Raw genomic sequence first — 21990 nt, forward strand, 5'->3', positions numbered from 1 at the left:
TAGATCATTATCCTGCCCATCCTCCAAAAGTAGGCTCACCAACCCCCATTTATTTTCCTCAACTGAAATGAATTTTTTTTTGGTACCAGGGATTTTGAACTCAGGGGCACTCAACCACTGAGCCACACCCCCCAGCCCTATTTTGTGTTTTATTTAGAGATAGGGTCTCACTGAGTTGTTTAGTGCCTCACCATTGCTGAGGCTGGCTTTGAACTTGCAATCCTCCTGCCTCAGCCTCCTGAGCCGCTGAGATTACAGGTGTGTGCCACCTCACTGGCTGCAATGAATTTTTAACAGTGCCCCAAGAGAAGGTTTTTTTTTGCCCTTACCACATAGATTAAGGAGAAAAGAAGATCCAGTCAGAATTTGTCTTCCTTTCCAGCTTTGAACCACAATGGAAAATTTAAAATGTTTTTGGATAAGTTTTCTTAAATGTCACATGCAATTAAGTAAATTATTACTAAAATATTATCAAATGCTTTTAGATCTTTAATATATTGAAATAGTGGGGAAGTGCAGCCATAGAGCCTCCTCCTTGCCACTTGGGGACCTGGACCGCAACAGCTCTGGGTTGCCCTGATGATCCCAGGCTGGCAGCGTCAGAGACAGAGGGAGGATGACTGGTCCCTGGGAACAGAGTGCAGTTTACACTATCACCAAACCCCAGTGGCACCTGAGGGGCTATATGATAACCAGAAGATAATTGTATGGAAGAGATATAGTGATTTAAAGAAACTGCACAAAGAACTATAGCAAATTCACAATAACTTATGTGGACATTCAGGATTGTTCCCTCCATTTGCTAAAGGAAAAGTGGCAATTTGATGAAATGGTTATTGAAGAGAGAAGACAGTGGGCTGAAGACCTGCTATAGTTCTTGGCCAGTACTCCAGCTCTGTACAACAGGAAACAGCTTGAGGATTTTTTTTTAAAGTATCTTTCAATGGCAGACTTCTCTTCGGAATAGAAAACCCTGCAAATCCATATTACATTTGTTGTAATTATGCTGATTTGTGTAAAGATAGAACAAAATAGGCATTGCATATTCAGAGAGGGTGAAATAATTAATGAAGGTTCTGACTTAATTGGTCTTGCTGAAGCTCACTCAGATTCCCTCATTGATACCTTTCCTGAGGGTAGTATAGAAGGCTTCTCCAGTGACAGTGATCTGATATCTCTTACTGTTTGTTTCAGTCAGCTTTTTTACTGCTGTGACTAAAGGATCCAATCAGAACAACTGTAGAGGAGGAAAAGTTTATTTAGAGGTTCATAATTTCAGAGGTCTCAATCTATGGACTGCAGACTTCATTCCTCCGAGCTCAAGATGAGGTTGAACATCATGGCGAAAGAGTGTGGAGGTTGGGGAAGAGACTCACGTGATGATCAGAAAGTGAAGAGAGACTCTACTATCAGATACAAAATATATACCCCAAAGTCATCTCATGTCCCCAATGCCCACCTCCTCCAGCCACACCCACTTGCCTTCAGTTAACACTCACTTAATCCCATCAGATGATTAATTCACTGATTGGGTTATGGCATTATCTCACATGTGAGCTTTTGGGGAACACCTCACATCCAAACCATAATACTGTTAATGTGAATTCTCTTGCCAAGTTAGATGATAGAATGGCTTCCAATCAAAATTCTCCCTGTAGAACTTTTGGTCTCAATCTTTCTTTGGATTCTTCAGCATTAGGGGCTGTTACTTCTGACAGTGGACAGAACAAAACAGAAGAATAGGAAAGTTGTAGCCTCTTTCTTGGCAGTTGAAAAACTAAGCTTGGCAAAGAGATTATCTGGAAAAGCAGGAGAATTAATAAAGCTGCCTTTTAAGAGGAGGAAGAAGAAGACTATGAAACTACTTCTGATTTTTATAGGAAGGGAGTCGATTTACTCTTAGAAGGAGTAAATTGAGAACAAGGTAGAGCTCAAAGCTCAGGATACCATTCAAGACTTCTTTTCTGCATTAGGAGAGTCAAGCCCTACTTGCCGAGAAGCTGTGAAGAGAACAGCAGAGTATCTTATGCAGGCAGAAAGTTTCTCCAGCCTTTATGGAGAGCCGCAGCTTGAAGATACAGCCTCCAGGATCACTCAGTTCAAGGCCCCCTTGGAACCTAAGGAGCCTGCCAAGAAGCTGAAGGCTTTCAGAGTCTTTGGGGTTACTAAGAAGGTTATACTTATAATAGACCCAAGGACAAAACAGACATTCATTTTTAAAGTTCTAAGAAAAAGCAGTGAATATGGCAGGAACAGAAAAAGCATCATCCCCTGCTGTGTGCCCAACCTAGTGTGTCTGCACAAGTGCGTCATCTCTGAGGAGTCCGTATTTCTTGTGCTGCACCATGTGGAAGGTGGCAAACTCTGGTCATACATCAGTAAATTTCTAAACAGAATTCCTGAGGAAAGCTTTGACATCAAGGAAGTGAAAAAGTCCACACTACAAGCAGCCAACTTCTAGTCTTCAGGGCAGGGCAGATTTAAATCCAGAGGAAGTGATGGGGGAAGCACGCTTAAAGTTCTGCCTCTGAACCTAGTCTTACTCCAGGTTCTCGCGATAGGAAAGCAACCAGGAAGATGATGGCCATGACAGCTCTCCAAACTGGCCAGATTCTGGTTGAAGCTCGGAAGAAGAATGCACTACTAGTTATTTAACATTACACAGTGAATATGGGCAGGAAAAGATTGAACCAGGGTCTTTGAATTTGGAGCCCCTCATGAAGATTGAAGGGAATGACATTGATACTAAAGCCATTAGGAGCTTTGCTGCACATCTTGCTGCTGACAGCGACAGGCTAGCACACAGCTCAGAGCCCATGACCTGAAGTTCTTCCCTGGAGAGGAGGACCTACAAGAAGTTTTTTCTCCAAGAACCTCCGATTCCCTCAGTAGATCAAAAACAGCCCCATGGAGTTCTTTAGGATAGACAGTAAGAGGATAGCACAAGTGAACTCCTGGGACTTGGTTTTAGAGAAAAATTGTATAGTCTAAAATCAGAACCTTTGAAACCATTCTTTACTCTTCCAGATGGGGACAGCATTTCTAAGAGTTTTAATTCCATTGAGAACAAGGTAGAGCTCAAAGCTCAGGATACCATTAGCAGGGGTTCAGATGACTCAGTTCCAGTTATTTCCTTTAAGGATGCTGCTTTTGATGATGTCAATGGTACTGATGAAGGAAGACCTGATCTTCTTGTAAACCTCCCTGGTGAACCGGAACCAACAAAAGAAGCGGCTGCAACAGGACCTACTTCGTTTACACAGGCTACGGTGGCCATGATAGAAAGTAAACTGTTGGAAGCCCCGGATGTGCTGTGCCTCAGGGTTAGTACTGGACAATGTCAGGCATCACTCTAGGCCCAAGCCCTATAGTATAACCAAGACACACTATGCACAAGAGGATCTTGGTATACTATTTGTAGCAGCTGCTGATCATAGTAGTTCAGGTGACATGCCTTTGTTACCCAGCTCACATGCTAAGTTGCAAGGACTTAGAGTGATGAAGTTGGCAGTAACTGCAAACATCACAGAAGAAAGATCATTTTGTATTTCTAATCCCCTCTCAGGTGCTAATGAATATGATGCAAACACAGACACTTTAAAAACAGAGGAAGTACTGCTGTTTACAGATAAAGCTGGTGATTTGGCTAGAGAGGAACTGACTTGTTTATTCCAGAGATACTCTGAAAGGAAGGGAGAAAGCGTGTTAGCACTCGAAAGAGACAAGGGAATCCATCAGATTTTTGAGGACATTGATAAAAACATTAGCACTAAACTCCAGGTTTTCTATCCCAGAGGGCTGCATTCAAAGATGGGCAGCTGAAATGCTGGTAGTCCTTGATGCCTTAAATAGAGAGGGAATTTTGTGCCGAGATTTGAACCTAAACAACATCTTATTGAATGATAAAGGGACACATTCAGCTAACATACTCTAGCAGGTGGAGTGAGGTTGAAGATTCCTGTGACAGTGAGTCAAAGAGAGAATGTACTGTGGCCCTAGAGGTTGGAGCAATCACAGAAGAAACGAAGCCTGTTATGGGTGGAGTTTGGGTGTGGTCCTCTTTGAACTTCTCACTGGCAAGACTTTGGTTGAATGCCATCCAGCAGGAATAAATACCCACACTGCTTTGAATATGCCAGAAGGTATCTCTGAAGAGGTTCACTCACTCATTCAATGGCTCTTGCAATTTAGCCCTCTGGAACATCTGGGTGCTGGTGATGCTGATGTCGAAGACACCAAATCTCATCCAGTTTTTACCCCTGTGGATTGGGCAGAAGTAACAAGATGAACACATGCAGGATTTTTTTCATACATTCTAATCTTCTGTAACAGGCAACTCCAGCACAGGAGCAGTTTGGCCTCAGTCATTTATGGAACAGCAAAGCATTAGATAAAGACCTTTATTAGGAAATTGGGGGAGGAATAGGGATACAACTGATTCATTTACAATTATTGCCTGGACAAGCTATTAGCTAATTTTGCCAGAGGGTGTTATATGCATACCTTTAACCAAGGTATAGTTAATTTAATTTAATTTACATTTAGGATTATAGCGCGTTGCAGACCCAACTGAAATAAGAATGTCCTTTAAGAAGGACCTCTGATACAGAGAGCTCTAGATGTAGAATTAAGTTTTACTTGGAAGAAGGTCCTTCATGGCAGCTAAAAATGCTTTCTGCTAACCAGGATTGGTTTATAAGACCCAATTAGTTTACTGAATAATACAATAAGAATGCTTCCTGAACAGTGTCATCTATGGTGCTTAAACAGTGAGGAAAAAATATACACGGGATGTCTGAAAGAGAGCCTGAATCATCATGCCATATAGTTAATGCATTTTTGACTGAGTTCCCAGATTATTTCTGTAAGGAGAAAACACTTCATGTTGCGAGCTTTGAACTTTGTTGGTTGATACTGCTTATTAGAGAGGGTTCAGATAAACACTCAGTTTTCTCTCAACCTCATCTTTCCCTGTCTTTCCATTTCCTGCACACTTTGCTTATTCTCTTTGCTTATTCTTTGTTAATACACATGCAACAAAAAAAGGGAAGGGAGTATTCATTCCCCAAATTGTGTCAAAGAAATAAGAACTAAGAAATCATGATATAAAATAAATGTGGTACAAATGTCAAAAAAAAATTGAAATAGTGAATTATAAAAATAGACACCTTACTATTACTCTTTCAATGTTGAATAATTCTTAGGCAGACGGTAAAATATTATTTTAATATAATTTAGTTATTACAATAATTATTATACTAATTCTGCATGTAGGAAAAATGACCCATAGTTTCTCTTTTTATTCTATTCTTGATCTAATCCCAATTTTTCTTTTGCATTGTAGTCACAATGAGTTAGTAAATTACCTCATCATTTTCTGTGTGGTAGAAGAGTTTGTGTAAGATAAAAATAACCTCAGAACTACTACATCTACATTGCATCCTCTTTGTAGTTACCTAGGTGATAGGACACTTTTCTAGCCTGTGATTCCCTGCTCAATGTTCTCGAGCATGTTTCCTTGTAGTTAGGGTGACTGTATAATTTTTCGTGAAAATGAGGGACTTTATGAATGTGAAAGTGCACTATTAATAATTTTAGAAGGACAACAGTTGAAAAGCAGGATGTTGATGGACAGCAAGTGACAGAGAGTATATCCTTTGAGATGGTGTTAATGTTATAATAAATACTTAAAGGCAGTTAAGTATCAAATATAACTTTAAGGGAAAAAATAAAAGGGAAGAAAGGGATAAAGGAAAGAGGAAAGATAATCTCAAAAATCAAATATGTGGATACCTATTTAGTGATAAATATTATGATGAGGATTGGAGTGAAATGGGACAAGAAATAGAACATCAAAAATGTATGAAATGTCACTTCTCCCTTAGAGGGATTATAGAATACAGAAAAAAATTAATACATAAGAAATAGAGAACTGTAAAAGTAAAACTATAGTCATGCTTTAACTTGTGATTAAAAGAGCCTGGTAAAATCAGAGGAACAGGTGATGGTTGAGACAGATCACTGAATATTGTCTTCAAGGAGGATATTCATTAATTTATTTGTTGTTATTTAATTAGAGAGAGCCATAAGTACTTCAGAATCTGTCTCTGTCTCAAAGTGATTGGTACAGTGCCTACTCCATGATGGATGCTTGATAAATTTTGGTTATTATTATAATAGACCATGTAAAGCACTTGAAAACTGAGTGAAGAGAGAAATGGCATTAATGGGATTTGAATATGTCTTGCTTAGAAAGTTGTATTGCTGTCTTGGTTTCAAGTTGTTCCAACAGAATGTCATACAGTGGATAGGTAATTTATATAAAAATAATGGAAGTTCATTTGGCTCAGGATTCTGGAGGATGGGGAGTCCACATCTGGGGAAGCCTCACTGCTACATCTTTACATGGGTGGAGGTGTCACGTGGTGAACGAGTACATGTGGAAGACAACCCCCTTTCCATGTGAGGAACCCACTTACTTTGTAACTATCCCACTCCCTCAATAATGACACTAATCACCTCTTAAAGGCCCATCTTTCAACACTGTAATATTGGTAATTAAATTGCAACACATATAAACTTTGGAGGACACATTCTTGCTATTGAAATTGCTTATAATTTTTAGGGCCAAATTATTTATTCATTCATTGGTCATTAGTCTTTCACTTTTAAGTACCTTAAAATGCTTCTTGACTGAATGAATGAGTTCTGTGATACTTTGTATTGGGGATAAGTAGAGGAGAAAATGGACATGCCCATCCCTGAGCAGCTCATAGTCTAGCAAGACCTAACTTGCTATCTGTAATGAGGAGGAGACCCAGTATATTCCCAACAGACATAATGAAGATATAACTTGTCTGGAAGAGAAACAGCCACCTGATATTGTAGCAGTTCTGCCTAGGAAGTCAAGGAAGCCCTCCTAGAGTATAGCAGAGCTATGTTCTGAAGGGATTATAAGATTCACCAGGCAGAGAAAGGGACAGAGGGCAGAGTGGGCTGGGTATTCCAGGGAATGACTTGAGAAGAGGCCTGCAGGTATGAAATGCTCCTGGGGAATGTCAAGTAGTTCAGGGTGTTAGAATAGAGTATTGAGGGAGTAATTGGAAAAGGTAGACGCTGGAAGAGAATGCAATGCTGGAGAGGAAACCTGGGGTTTCTCCAGAAGTTACTAATGATGAAGTTTGAGTCTGTACTAAAGTTCTGAGGAACGATTTTGTGGTGATAGTGGAGGGAAGGAGGCTCTTCTCTGTGTTTTTCAACCCTAGATGAGCAATGACCTATTTGCTATCCCATAAAGATGACCTTGATTCCATTAACTACACATTTATACTGAATTAGACTTTTGTGGTATTTTTAGATATGAAAGCTCCCATCATTATTGAATCAGGAAATGTGTCCATATTTTATAATTCCACATTGAAGCTGTTCCACAATTACCCTTAATAGGAGTTAAATCCATTATCTCAATCTACAAAGATGATCAGGAGCTTAAATGCAAATCATATTAGTGTTGAAACCATGTGGCACTGCAAGGTTTCTAATCTACAGGAATGTGACTCTGAGCAAGAAGGGCAGAAGAAAGAGGCCCAGGGTGAAGATCACAAACCAAAGAAACCACTACAGAGAGACAACCTCTGTGAATAAAGAGAAGCTGATCTTGTAGAACTCAGAGGGATGCTGCTGTAATACAATCTAGATTTTAAGATGATAAAACACTTGCAGGAAATATTACCTCCATGATCTGTAGAACAAATATTTATTACTTATTTTCCCACAGCCAATTTTTTCAACCATCTTATATAATGTTTGCAATAATAGTAAATCTGGACAACAGCAAGTTACTGTGGAGTGAGATCCTCTAGAAAGATCAGAATTTCTTCTCCCCCAAACCCATGCCCAACCCCTTAAGGCATTAAATCAAGGTTATGTTAAATTAGTATTAAATACTATGGGAAGAACATCATGGAGAATTGATCAACACATTGTGTGGGATTATAAGCCATAGGTCCATAGACATTTATCAAATAACCTATTATATTCTACAAACACTATTCCAGGTATGTGGGGGAACACCTGTGAGCAAAACAATTCTTATCAAGAAGTTTACATTCCAGAGAGATACTTATGCAATATGTACATCTAAACTGTGTTGTCACCTTGGCATCAGGATTATCCCGAAGTCCAAGTCTTCTCAAATTTGAATATGCCAAGAATGGCCTTGAGAATCTTGCAGGTGCTGATTCAGTAGGTGTGGGCGGAGCCTGAACTTCAGCCTTTCTAATAAGAATAAGTGCTGCCCGTGCTGAAGATCCATAGGCATATTTCATAACAAGGTAACCTGTGACTTTTCTACATTTGCTACCTGAAAACCAGTCAGGAAAGATGCCCTTAGGAAAAAAATAGTATTTTATCAGATAAACTTGAGAAGGGCTATCTACTATATTCTCTCAGAGATTCATTATGCACATGACCATGTGCAAAGCTCTGAGAATTTTTTTCAGGAAAGAAAAGTGTAACTTTATTTTGTTATCATGAATAACAAAACACTCTCCCTTCTTCTTTGTAACATAAAAACTGTCCCAAAGACACTTGTATAGGAGATACTTCTAATTTTTCACCTGAGGAATTCTTCAGGTTCACCGTTAGCCACTGCAGGTGCAGAAAGATATGACAAATTTCTCACCCATCATAAGCTCCATGGCCAATATGCCTACAGCAAAACGTGGGGTTAATAAGAGAAAACTGTGGCAAATTTGCTTAATCAAAATTTTACATAACATAGGAAATTTCAGAAATGAAGACCCAAATGCCCAGGGAAGATTCTCTATTTTTATGCTTAGGTTTGATGGCCATGGACAATGGTGGACCAATGTGATTGGACAAAAGGGTATGACATGATAAATTGAGAGGGGATCCAGCAAGAGCTCTCTGTTTAGATTTTTCTTAGTTTCTCTAAGTAGCATTCTTTTTCCCATGTGGGATTCCTCTGTAATGAGTATCTTGAAGGAGAAGAGAGAAGGGAGAGAGTGACCCTTTTTATGTTTTCTGGCTTGCTTTAGAGGAGAGAAGTTCCAGTTTTTATGAGAGTCTCAGGAAAGAGTATTACGGTTCTTATTGTTCACTTCAGGAGAGAATGTAGGGTATGAGCCAGGAGGATGGGACAAGGTAAGAAAGACCTTTATGCTGAGGCTTTTCAATCTTCTTTAGTTCAGAGTATTCATTCAGCACCCCAAGGTGCCTCTACTTTGGGGTATCATGTCCTGAGCCTCAACACCACTACTAGATTTAATAATTTTCTGTTGGGAATCAAAATTGCGAACCTCAAGACTGAAATCAATTTTGGTCAAAAGAAAAATAAGTTATAGATCATAATGATATTTGATGAGAAACCTTGGAGAAAAATAAATAATCTTGTTGACAAAAAAATACTCTTTGAAATTCCAGAGCTGTGGTGTTTACTGTCCTTTGTAGCAAGATAAAGAAGAGAAGGATAATGAATATTAATATTCCAGGGACGATAAACATACAATGAAGAAGAGATTGTTAGAGACTGGATAATTGTGACAAATATCTTATGTAATTTTAAAACTATTCATCTTGTTTCTTTCTATTATGATCACAGTTTCTCTTTTTTTCATGTTCAAAAGAATAAGAATAAAAAGCTCTCTGGGATATTCAACTTTTTAACTACAGAGTTTTAAAAAAAAATCTCTTAATTGTTAAGCTTTCGATAATCACCAGTCTTGCACAACATTTGGCTATAAAGAATCTCATTTGTTCACATAGGCTGTAGGTGAACTCCACAGCCTTGTCTTAGTTTTAGCTTACCCCTAAAAATGAACTCTTCAAAAAGTCGTGTGCAAATAAGCTTGTTACACTATACGTTGTATGAGTTCTTTTGTTATTTGAGAAGCACTAGACTATAGCTTACTTGTCCATACAGGTCTGACAGAAAAAAAAGTATACCTGTAACAGCTTCTGATCTGAATGCATAGGAAACTACATTTTTACCTTACTATCAGTCTATGGATATTTGAGGCTGACCTACTCCCTCGTTTGATAGAAAAGGTACAATAATAGTAATGTGACTTGTGTGGAAGCTCTTACCTAGCTTCTAACACGAGAAATATAGAGAAGGAAAGAAGAAAAAAAGTTCCTTTTACTACTTAGGGAGATTGGAGGGGAGGATAGTACTTGTCCTAAGGAAAATGACTTCACTTTTTTTTCTTACATTTAAATATGTGTATATTTTTATAGGTGACAATACTGTTTTTTTCAATAACTAACAAAGTACTACATTTTCCCAGAGTTCTTTATTATAACACATTTTTCCCAACAAGTATTTACTTTTAGAGAAAAAAATTAATGTATTTATTAATTACTTCACTTTGGAAGCTTCCATTTGTGTGTGATGCAAGGCACACAGAGGGAAGAGGAAATATTTTTCTTTTTTATCCTTCATAGTTCTTAGTTGGGATGGATTCCTAGAACAAAAGGCAGATCAGCAAGACAAAAACAAATTTATTCATGTGTATCTCATATGTATGTGGGAGACACCCACAGAAATGGGTAAGTCTCAAAGACTTCACTTTGGGTTCAGGCCTTAATACCACCCTCTCTTGGAATGAAGAAGAAGGATATGCAGAGGGTCAGGTTATAGGGAGGTGGCCAGGAAAAATATTGTAAAAAGGGAGATTTGTTATTTATATTTATGTTGGTGTTTTGTCCACTTTTGTCTCTAATGTAGTCATCCTTCTCTTCCTGGTACAGAGTGGGAGACAGACTTACGAATGAAGATGTCCTTTATATGTATGAATTTACCCTACAGAAGGGTAACTCCTACTCTTCAGAGCATCGCCTATGTCCATAGTTTCTCAAAATAATCAGCCCCAAATAATCCTTATTCCAAGAGACATATTTTGGGGTAACATTCTGGTATTCCACATTCATATTTGGTGTGGAATGTTCTGGTCTCCTAGGTAGATATCAGGATGTCCTTTGTGTCTCGTTTTTTATTTTCTGTTAGTTATCTGGGCAGTCCTGCCCAATAATATACACTGATTTCTCCCTTTGGGACAGAAATAATTTCTGTAGATTGAGTGGAACTTGGGAAAATTATTTCCTTCATGGATATGAATTTAAGTTTTATTATAAAAAGTAATCTGAAAAGGATTTGGTCCTTGAGAATTGTGTGTGTATGTCTAAGGATTTTGGAATTCTTGTTCTTTGCAATAATTACACTCTGAAGGACAGACATTAGAGGTGGGATAAAGGGGCAGAGGAGATACATGGCACCTTACAATGGCAAATAGATTTTGAATTTTTCATAGTCCCAAGCATATGTTGGAAACATCCGAGCGGGTTTTAAAAATATCCATGAAGAGAACTCTAGAGATCCTGAGTAGTTGGTATGGAGTGTAGCCCAAGCACAGTCCTATTTGAAGTACTTTTTTTTCTTGGAAAGACAATAAAGGCCATTCTTCTCATGAGAATAGTCAAAACATCCATGGCCTAAGAGTCTTTGAGACTTAGGTAGAGACTGCAGATAGGGGTCAGGGGAGGTTCAGAAGAGACAGAAGCCAAATCTTCTCTCTTTTTCTGGAGGGTGTAGGCTCCTGGAGATTTCTTGAAATTGGGAGAGTCTAACACCAAGTGCTATGGCTGGATCTAGAATGACCCCTAAAGTCTTATGCTCCAGAGTGGCACTATTTGGAGATGAGGAACCTTTAGGAGGTGGGGATGGGTGGGGGGGGGTCTTCAGGTATTGGAGGCATGTTCTTGAAGGGGATAGTGGTTCCCCAGCCCCTTTCTCTTGCTTTCTTTTGTGTTCCTCCTAAGGTGGGTGATGTTGAGATTAGAATAGAATAGATAGTCAAATGACAAGGCTGTCAGGACAGGGTGCCCCCTTCAAAGGCAGAGACCAGACCAGGAGGTGACCAATGAAAACATTAATGGGCACCATCAAGTCCTTCTTCAAATGTAAAACACAGTGAGGCTCACCTGTGGGGACACTCCAGTCAACCCCTTTGTGCCAGAGGCCAGAAAATGGAAAGTGGCACTATTTGGAGATGGGGAACCTTTAGGAGGTGGGGATAGGTGGGTGGGGTCTTCAGGCATTGTAGGCATGTCCTTGAAGGGAGTTAAAAGAAGGATTAAAAATCAAAGGTAATAGCCCTGATGCTTTTTCCAAACTTGTTATACATAGATTTTGACCTGGTATTTTTTCAATGCCTATTTTACATAACTTTGCTCAAAACTGTATGAGCCCCTAAATGAGTACACCAAATTGGGTTTTCCTGTTATCAGGCCCCCTCCTGCAGGTCAGGAGTTCTCTCTCTTCCCACATGAATAAGTCCTACTCTGTTTACTCTTCCCTGCTGTTATTGTCTTTAGGTTTTATTCTTCAAATTTGGGAGACAAGAACCCACAAGAAAATTGGTGAAGCAGAGAATCTAGTTTCATCTCAAAACGTCAGTTTCAACTTTGCTCCATCTTGTGCTCTCCATCATGATGGTCTTCCTTACCCACAGCCCCAGAAGCAACAGGGCCGACCAGCCATGGACCAAGACCTCCAAAACTGTGGGCCAGAATGAACTTTTTCTTTCAATGAATTGATCTCAGGTATTTATTATAGAGACATGAAGCTGACTAACATACTAGGTCATCGTTTGGAAATTTCCATTTCAGGAAGCATTTATTTTCTTTGTTCAAGATTTGCTAGATCACGAAGCTGTAAAACTATAAATAATGGTTTGCTGTTGTTGCTTTTACCCAGAGAAGGTAAGTGCAAACTCTAACTGCAATTGTCATTAAACTGGCAGCTCTCAAGAGCAAAAGATGATTTCTTATTTTTTTCCGACTCCAGCATCCATAACACACAATGCACAGAATGTGGCTTTTTGATTTCTTTCTTTTTAAGTTTCTTTTTCTTTTTTTAATTTTTAAGTAATGTTTGATAGTGAAAGACCTCTGTGGACCAAAAGCTAACTCTCCCTTGCTTTGCTATTATGGAAATGAATTTTCCACAAGTATTAGTTTAATTTTGGTATTGGTTTTCCTTTTGGGTTTCTATAGGATGTTTGTTACTTTTGGTTTCCTGCAATTATGTGCTATAATGATTTACAATGGGCTGGCACAAAGAGTTCTTCCCCCTTGAAGGGCTACTTTTGAAGTCTGTTTACTGAAATGGAAGCACCACTTGAAAAATTACTTACTCATTGAATAATTTGACTAAGTAAAGACTTTCAACTCTGTCAAATAAAGAGGAATCAATCAGTACACTCCTATATTTTAAGTAAATTTTAGCCTGACTTTTCATATGCAAAATCCTTTCTTCAAAAAGGAAGGATTTTGCACAGTGCCTGTCTATTAGGTGGAAATTATTGTGCCCCTTTCCAAGTGTTATTTCTAAAGATAATGTCTTAGAAAGCCACTTTGAAGATTATTATCTTGAAAATGTCTTATTCTGTGCTCACTTTCAGGTCCCAGAAAATAGGAAGGAATGAAATCAATATCCTCAGCCCATGACCCTTGTCTCTTTCCCAAAGTCAGAGACATTAGAACTTGTCACTGTAAGAAACAAGTGTTCCGGTTGTGATATCATGAGGAAGACTTGGGTTCTGAAGCACATAATAAGGTTTCCCAATATCACTTCACAGAAACGGGCTATCTTTGTAAAGAAAACTCCTGTGAACTCTGGAAAATCTTTATCACATGTGTGAACAGGTCCAAGGACATATTAAGTTGTAGAATAAAAGTTTTTAAAGGGTCTCATTTAGTCTATCATTAAATATAGAAACTACATTCTATTTTTTTCCATGTAAAAGTATAGTTCAAGAGGATGTATTATTTTTCATAAATTACTCTTTAAAAGAACAAATGTTCAGAGTCTGCTTACTGGAGAAATTGAGGAAGGCACTTGGCCACTCAGACACTTTAACCATCAGGATTTATTAGATAGTCTATATGGTTGGTTTGTTGAGATACCATCATTTTTGGTATTCTTCCTTATTTCACTTTACCACTAAGTTCTTTTATCTTAAACCCAATACTGGATAACTCTTAGTTTTAACTGATACAGCATTTCCAAAGTAGTTTTTACTTCCTCTTCAATACTTCTGTTTAGAAGACTTGAAATCTAAATTATACCAAATGGCAATACCTGGGTGTTTTAGCACTCTTTTATTTTATTTTCTTCCTTCTACAGTACAAGGTATTGAAGCTCGTAGGGCTACTCTATCACTGAGCACATCCCAAACCCTTTTTATTTTTAATTTTGAAACAGGATCTCACTAAGTTCCTAATACTGGCCTTAAAAAAAGTTTTAGGCAAGAGAAGCTAGAATACTCTTTTTTTTATTATTATTATTAAGATAACACTGGTCATCAGGGACTTGCGTGAAGGAAAAGGAAAACTTTTTAGGGAGTCCATACTGAGATAGTCTCTAGTGTCATTGCCATCCCTGCCCCACCCCCCAATATTTGCCTCAGGGTCATCAGTATTTGAAACTTAGAAGAGGTAATTACATGTAGAATTTTTATTCTGTTCTTTTTGAGTTGTTGTCTATGCTTTACTAAGAGAAACCACATAGTCAGAAGAGCTCAAAAGCCAAAGAGTAAAGGCACCAGGAATTTCTGACTGTGATGGGAAGTTCCCCTCATTCAGAACATTCTCATTCGAACTTACAACTGAGGCAAAAAGAGGAGGTGTCTTAGTGTAAAAGGACCCTAATCTTAGAACCATAGACTTCAGATTGAAGTTCAAAGGGTTGCCTAGTAAACAACACACTTTTCTAATAAAGACTGGAGAAAGAACCAGAGTTGGGTGAGTGGAGACTCATCATAGCTGAGCATCTCTGAGAAAAGTGCTAACCATGAAGGTGTGCTCTTTAAGTCCCTAAATCCCAGCAAAAATCACATTGTTGAAGGTAAACACTTTCACAAAAGATGAGGCTAGAGAACAAAGGATTCAATGCAATTGAAGCAGTCAATAAACAAGTATTTATTGATAGTTGAATCAAAGCTCAGTGTATTTGCTGACAAGTAACAAAGCCAGAATACCATTAGCCTAAGCAGATAGGTTTTATCTCCAGATGAGCCAGTCTAGATCTGGCTGGTATAAATGTAACAAAGGCATCAGCAAAGATCCAAGCTCTTTCAGTCTTTCCACTCTGAACTTTCTCTATTAATCCATCTTGAGTGTTCTCTTTTTAAAATTGTGTTGAGTTTTAGTGCATCATAGTTATAATGGAATTCATTTTTGACATATTCACAAATGCTTATAACATAGCTTTCTCCATTTCAGTCCCCAGCAATATCTACTTCTCTCCATCATCCCTCACCCTGATCCCCTTCTTCTACTCTGTCTTCCTACTATTGGTTTACTTTTGATTGATGCCATTAGAGTTAAAATTGGAAGGCCTTATGATATATTCTTACTTTCACATAGAAAAATTGGGCCAACTTCATTCCCCATTTCTTCAGCTTTCCTTTCCTTGTTCCTTCTCCCTTGGTCCCCCACTTCTATTCTACTGATCTCCCTTCAATTTTCACAAGATCTTTATTTTTAAAATTCCTATTTCTTCCCTAGATTTGAAAACATTCAAATCTTGTCTTTCCAAACTGGCTTATTTCACTCAGTATGTTGTTCTCCAGTTTCAACCATTTACCAGCAAATGACATAATTTCACTCTTCTGAGTAGAACTCCATTGTGTATATATACCACATTTTCTTTATTCATTCATTTATTGATGGGCATCTAGACTGGTTTCCTAACTTGGCTATTGTGATTTGTGTTGTTATAAACATTGGTATGCATGTATCACTATGGCATCCTGATTTTAACTCTATTGGATATTTTCTAAGTAGAGCTTTCCTAAGTGGCTGCACTAATTTGTAGTCCCACCAACAATGTATAAGTTTATCTTTATTCCCCACAAATTACCAGCCATTGTTGCTATTTGTATTCTTGATGATTTTCATTCTATCTGGGGTGAGATAAAATCTCAGTGTAGTTCTGATTTGCATGGCCCTGATTGCTAAAGATGAACATTTTTTTTTTCATAGATTTATTGACCATTTGTATTTCTTCTTTTTGAGAAAGGACTCTTTAAAAATTTTGCCCTTTTATTGAGGGGGTTATTAGTTTTTTTAGTGTTATTTTTTTAATTTATTGCTTCTAATCAGCTATACATAACAGTAGAAAGCTCTTTGATTTGCTGGACACAAATGGAGCAGAATTTTTCACTTCTCTTGTTGTGCATGAAGTAGAGTCACACCATTCATGCAACCATACTTGTACCTAGGGTAATTATGTCTGTCTCATTCCACCATCTTTCCTAACCCTTTTTCCCCTCACCCCTCCCCTTTCCCCATCCAAATTTTCTCCATTTAATCCCATGCACCCCCACCCGCCCCTTATGGATTAGCATGCACTTATCAGAGAAAACATTCAGCCCCTGTTTTTTTGAGATTGGCTTATTTCACTTCATGATATTCTCCAACTCCATCCATTTACCTGGAAATTTCATAATTTTATTCTCTTTTAATGCTGAATAATATTCTATTGTGTTTACATACCATAGTTTCTTTATCCATTCATCTATTGAAGGGCATCTAGGCTGCTTTGCACAGTTTAGCAATTGTGAATTGTGCTTCATTAAACATTGAAATGGCTGCATTACTGTAATATGATGTGTTTAAGGCTTTAGGGTATAGACCGAGGAGTGGGATAGCTGGGTCAATGATGGTTACATTCCAAGTTTTCCAGTTCACTGCTTTCCAGATGGGTTGCACCAATTTGCAGTCATACCAGCAATGTATGAGTGTGCCTTTCCCCCCAAATCCCCGCCAATGCTTACTGTTGCTTGTATTCTTGATAACTGCCATTGACTGGAGTGAGATGAAATCTTAGGGTAGTTTTGATTTGCATTTCTCTAATTATTATAAATGTTGAAATTTTTTTCATATATTTGTCAATCAATTGTATTTGTTGTGAGAAATGTCTATTCAGCTTCTTAGCCCATTTATTGATTGAGGTATTTGTTTTTTTTTTTTTGGTGTTAAGTTTTTTTATATATCATGAAGATATGTTCTATCTGATGTGCATGTGGCAAAAATTTGCTCCCAAATGTAGGTTCTCTCTTCACCTCATTGATTGTTTCTTTTCTGAGAAGAAGCTTTTTTAGTTTGAATCCATCCCATTTATTGATTCTTGATTTTATTTCTTGTGCTTTAGGAGTCTTGTTAAGGAAGTCAGGGCCTAATCTGACATGATGAAGATTTGGGCCTACTTTTTCTTCTATTAGGCGGAGGGTCTCTGGTTTAATTCCTAGGTCCTTGATCCAATTTAAGTTTAGATAGACAAAAGAAATTAAAGGTATATGAATAGGAAAAGAAGAACTCAAACTATCACTATTTGCCAATGACATAATTCTATACTTAGAGGGTCTAAAAAATTCCACCAGAAAACTTCTTGAATTAATAAATGAATTCAGCAAAGTAGCAGGATATAAAATCAATACCCATAAATCAAATGTATTCTATACATCAGTGATGAATCCTCTGAAAGAGAAATTAGGAAAACTACCCCATTCACAATAGCCTAAAAAAATAAAAATACATAAAATAAAATTAAATACTTAGGAATCAACTTAACAAGAGGTGAAAAGACTTCTACAATGAAAATGACAGAACACTAAAGAAAGAAACTGAAGAAGACCTTAGAAGATGGAAAGATCTCCCTTGTTCTTGAATAGGCAGAATCAATATTGTCAAAATGGCCATACTACCCAAAGCGCTATACAGATTCATTGTAATTCCTATTAAAATCCCATTGTCATTCCTTATAAAAATAGAAAAAGTAATCATGAAATTCATTTGGAAAAATAAGAGACCCAGAATAGCCAAAGCAATCCTTAGCTTTGTGAAGCAGGAAGCATCACAATACCAGACCTTAAACTATACTACAAGGCTATAGTAACAAAAATGACATGGTATTGGCACCAAAATTGATATGTAGACCAATGGTACAAAATAGAGGACACAGAGACAAACCCACATAAATACAGTTATCTCATACTAGACAAAGGTGCCAAAAACCTACAATGGGGAAAAGATAGCCTCTTCAACAAATGGTACTGGGAAAACTGGAATTCCATATGCAGCAAAATGAAACTAAACTCCTATCTCTCACCATGCATAAAACTCAACTCAAAGTAGTGTTAAGTTTTTTGAGTTCCTTATACATTCTGGTTACTAATCCTCTGTTGGAAGAGTAGCTGACAAAAGCTTTTCTCCCATTTTGTAGGCTTTTTCTTCATGCTCTTGCTTTCTTTGCTGCACAGAAGGTTTTTTTTTTTCCTTTCTTTTTCCTTTCTTTTTATGCTATCCCCCTTATTGATTCTTGGTTTATTTCATGAATTTTAGGAGTCTTATTAAGGAAGTTGTTGCCTATATAAATGTGTTGGAGTGTTTCTCCTATGTTTTCTTCTAGCAGGTTCACTGTTTCTGGTCAAATCTAGGTCTTTATTTACTTTGAGTTGACTTTTGTGTATGGTAAAAGATGGGGATCTATTTTCATTCTTCTACAAGTGAATATTCAGTTTTCTGAGTACCATTTGTTAAAAAGGCTACTTTCCCCCAACATATGCTTTTGGCACCTTTTTCCAAGGATCAGATAATCACATTTATGTAGATTTGTCTCTGTGCCTTCAAGTCTATTCCATTGATCTTCATATCACTTTTTCAGCCAAAACCATGTTGTTTTTGTTACTGTAGCTCTGTTGTATAATTTGAGGTCTAGTGTTGTGACGCCTCCTCCAGCCTTGCTCTTGTGGCTCAGGATTGCTTTGGGTATTCTGGGTCTTTGGGTATTCTGGGTCTTTTATTCTTCCCTATAAATTTTAGAGCTATTTTTTTCTCATTCTGTTAGGAATGTCATTGGTATTTTGATGGGGATTGCGTTGACACTCTAGATTCCTTTTGTTATATGTCCATTGGTTTGGTCAGCTTGTTCATTGCTGTGACCGAAGACCTGAAAAGAACAATTTTAGAAAAGGAAAAGTTTATCTTAGGGCCTATAGTTTCAGAGGCCTCAGTCCATAGACAGCCGGCTCTATTCCTTGGGACTCAAAGTGAGGCTGAATGTCATGATGGAAGAGTGTGGTGGAGGGAAACAGCTCAAGACACCACACCAGGAAGCAAAGAGAAGGAAAGCTCTCCCCACCAGGACAAAATGAAAACCTCAAAGGCATACCCCAAAGACCCACCTCCTTTAGCCACAACTTACCTGCCTTCAGTTACCACTTGGAATTAATTCACTGATTGGGTTAAGGATTTCATACCTAATCATTTCACCTCTTTTTCATTGCTCACACATGAGCTTTTGGGGAACACCTTATATTTAAACCATAATAGCCATTTTGATGCTATTAATTGTATCTATTCATGAACATGGCAGGTCTTTCCGCATTATCATGTCTTTTTCATTTTTTTTCCTTCAGTGTCTTAAAATTTTTGTTGTAGAGGTCTTTTATTTCCTTATTTAGATCTACTCTTAAGTATTTTTCTTGAAGTTTTTGTGAATGGAGTACTTTTCTTGATTTCTTTCTTGGCAGATTCATTATTGGGGTATAAGAAAGCTATGATCTTGTTTGATCTTGTTTTCTCCTACTCTGTTGAACTTATCAGCTCTAGAAGTCTTCTGGTAAAGTTGTTTTTTTTTTTTTTTGGTCATTGGCAAACAGAGATAATTTGACTTCTTTTTCTATTTGTATCTCTTTAACTTCCTTCTCTGATCTAATTGCTCTGGCTAGAGTTTCAAGAATTTTATTGAATAAGGGGAGGCATCTTGTCTTGCTCCTAATTTAAAGGAAATCCTTTCAGTTTTTCTCTCTTCAGTATGATGTTGTCTTTTGTTTGTAATATATAGACTTTCATGTGGAGATAAGTTCCTTTGACCCTTAGTTTCTCTAGTATTTTTAAACTGAAGATGTGCTAAATTTTGCCAAAGACTTCTTATTGCATCTATTGAGATGATCATGTGATTTTTGCCTTTGATTCTATTTATGTGATGAATTACATTTATTGATTTATATTCATTGAATCAAACTTCCATCTCATGGTTGAAGGAATTTATTATTGTATACAGTTTTCTTAATGTGTTTTTGAATGTAGTTTGCTAATATTTTATTAAGGGTGTTTTTATATCTATGTTCATTGGGGATATTGATCTGGAGTTTTCTTTCTGTGTGTCTTTGGTTGTGGTGTCAGGGTAATACTAATTTTATAGAATGAATTTGGGCATGTTTCCTCCCTTTCTCTTTCATGGAATTGTTTGAGGAGTTATGGTTTAGCTATGAGGTGTCCCCAAAAGCTCATGTGTGAGACAATGCCAAAATTTTCAGAGGTGAAATGATAAGATTATGAGATATCTCTCCTCCACCCCCTGCCTCTCCTTCTTGGTTACAAGTTCCTAAATTACTTTCCTCCTCAAAACTCTTCTGCCATGATGTTCTGCCTCATCTTAGGTCCAGAACTATGGAATCAGCTGACTGTGTATTGAACCTCTGAAACTGTAAACCAAAATAAGTTTTCTTCCTTTATTTTGTTCTTGCCACATCTTTTGGTCACAGTGATGAAAAGTTGACTAAAACAAGGAGGATTGCTGTTTGTTCTTCTTTAAGGGTCTCTGGTTGAACTCAGCTGAGAATCCATCTGGTTCTGGGCTTCTCTTTGTTAGAAGGATTTTTAGTACTGCTTCAATATTATTGTTGATATCAGTTTGTTTATGTTTTCTTTATCCTCTTGGTTCAATCTGGATAAGTCATATGTGCCTAGAAATTTGTCAATATTCTCTAGATTTTTCCAATTGATGGGAATATAAGTTTTCAAAATAGTCTTTACTGATCCTCTGAATTTCAGAAATGTATGTGGTGATAGCTCCTTTTTCATCTCTAATTTTATTGGTTTGGTTCTTCTTTCTCGTTGTTTTAGTTAGTTTGGCTAGAGGTTTATCAATTTTATTCATCTTTCCAAAGAACTAACTCTTTGGTTCTATTGGTACTTTGTATCATTTTTAAATTCTCCATTTCATTAATTTCAGCTCTGATCCTAATTATTTCCTATCTTCTAATGGTTTTGGAATTAGTTTATTCCTGCTTTTCTAGGGCCTTAAGATGTAGCATTGGATTGTTGATTTGGGCTATTTCTGGCTTTTTTCCCCTTTAATATGGGTACTTAATGCTATAAACTTTCCTCTTAGTACCACCTTAATAGAGTTCCAGAGATTTGGTCATGTTACACTACTGTTCTCATTTGATTCTAGAAATTTTTTAATTTTTTCTTTTTAGATACACATGGCAGTAAAGTATATTTTTTACATATTATACATACATGGAGTATAACTTTCCATTCTTGTGGTTGTACATGATGTGGAGTTACCCTGGTCATGTATTTATATATGAACATAGGAAAGTTATTTTTGAATCAAGGAATTTTTAAATTTCTCTTCTCATTTATTCTATGATTCATTCATCATTTAAAGGAGTATTGTTCAATCTTCATATGTTTTTGTAGCTTCTATAAGTTTTCTGGCCATTGGTTTTTAATTTCAATCCATATTATCTGATAAAAATTCATGGAATATTACTGATATTTTTGTATTTGCTAAGGCTTCCTTTGAACCCTAAAATATGGCCAATTTGGGGTAAGGTTTCATGAACTGCTGAGAAGAAAGTATATTCAGCTGTTGTTGGGTGAAATGTCCTATAGATGTCTGTTAGGTCCACTTGATTTATAGTATCATTTAGGTCAGAAGTATCTTTATTAATTTTATGTTTAAATGACATATACCTTATTGAGAGAAGTAGGTTGAAATCACCAAGTATAATTTATTGGGTTTATCTGGGACTTGACAAGTGGTTTATGTAGTTAGGTGTGCAAATATTTGGGACATAAATAGTATGTAATGGCCTTTAGCAGTATGTAGTG

At 37.2% G+C, this 21990-nt stretch overlaps 1 pseudogene; it reads left to right on the forward strand.

Annotated features, from left to right (window-relative positions):
* Positions 1 to 699: 699 nt before the first annotated feature.
* On the forward strand, positions 700 to 4288 carry LOC124108421 (ribosomal protein S6 kinase delta-1-like; annotated as a pseudogene).
* The last annotated feature ends 17702 nt before the right edge of the window (positions 4289 to 21990 follow it).

This window comes from Marmota monax, unplaced genomic scaffold (assembly GCF_021218885.2).
Source record: "Marmota monax isolate L192 unplaced genomic scaffold, Marmota_monax_Labrador192_F-V1.1 WCK01_AAM20220418_F8-fsc00074, whole genome shotgun sequence".
NCBI classification, from domain to species: domain Eukaryota; kingdom Metazoa; phylum Chordata; class Mammalia; order Rodentia; family Sciuridae; genus Marmota; species Marmota monax.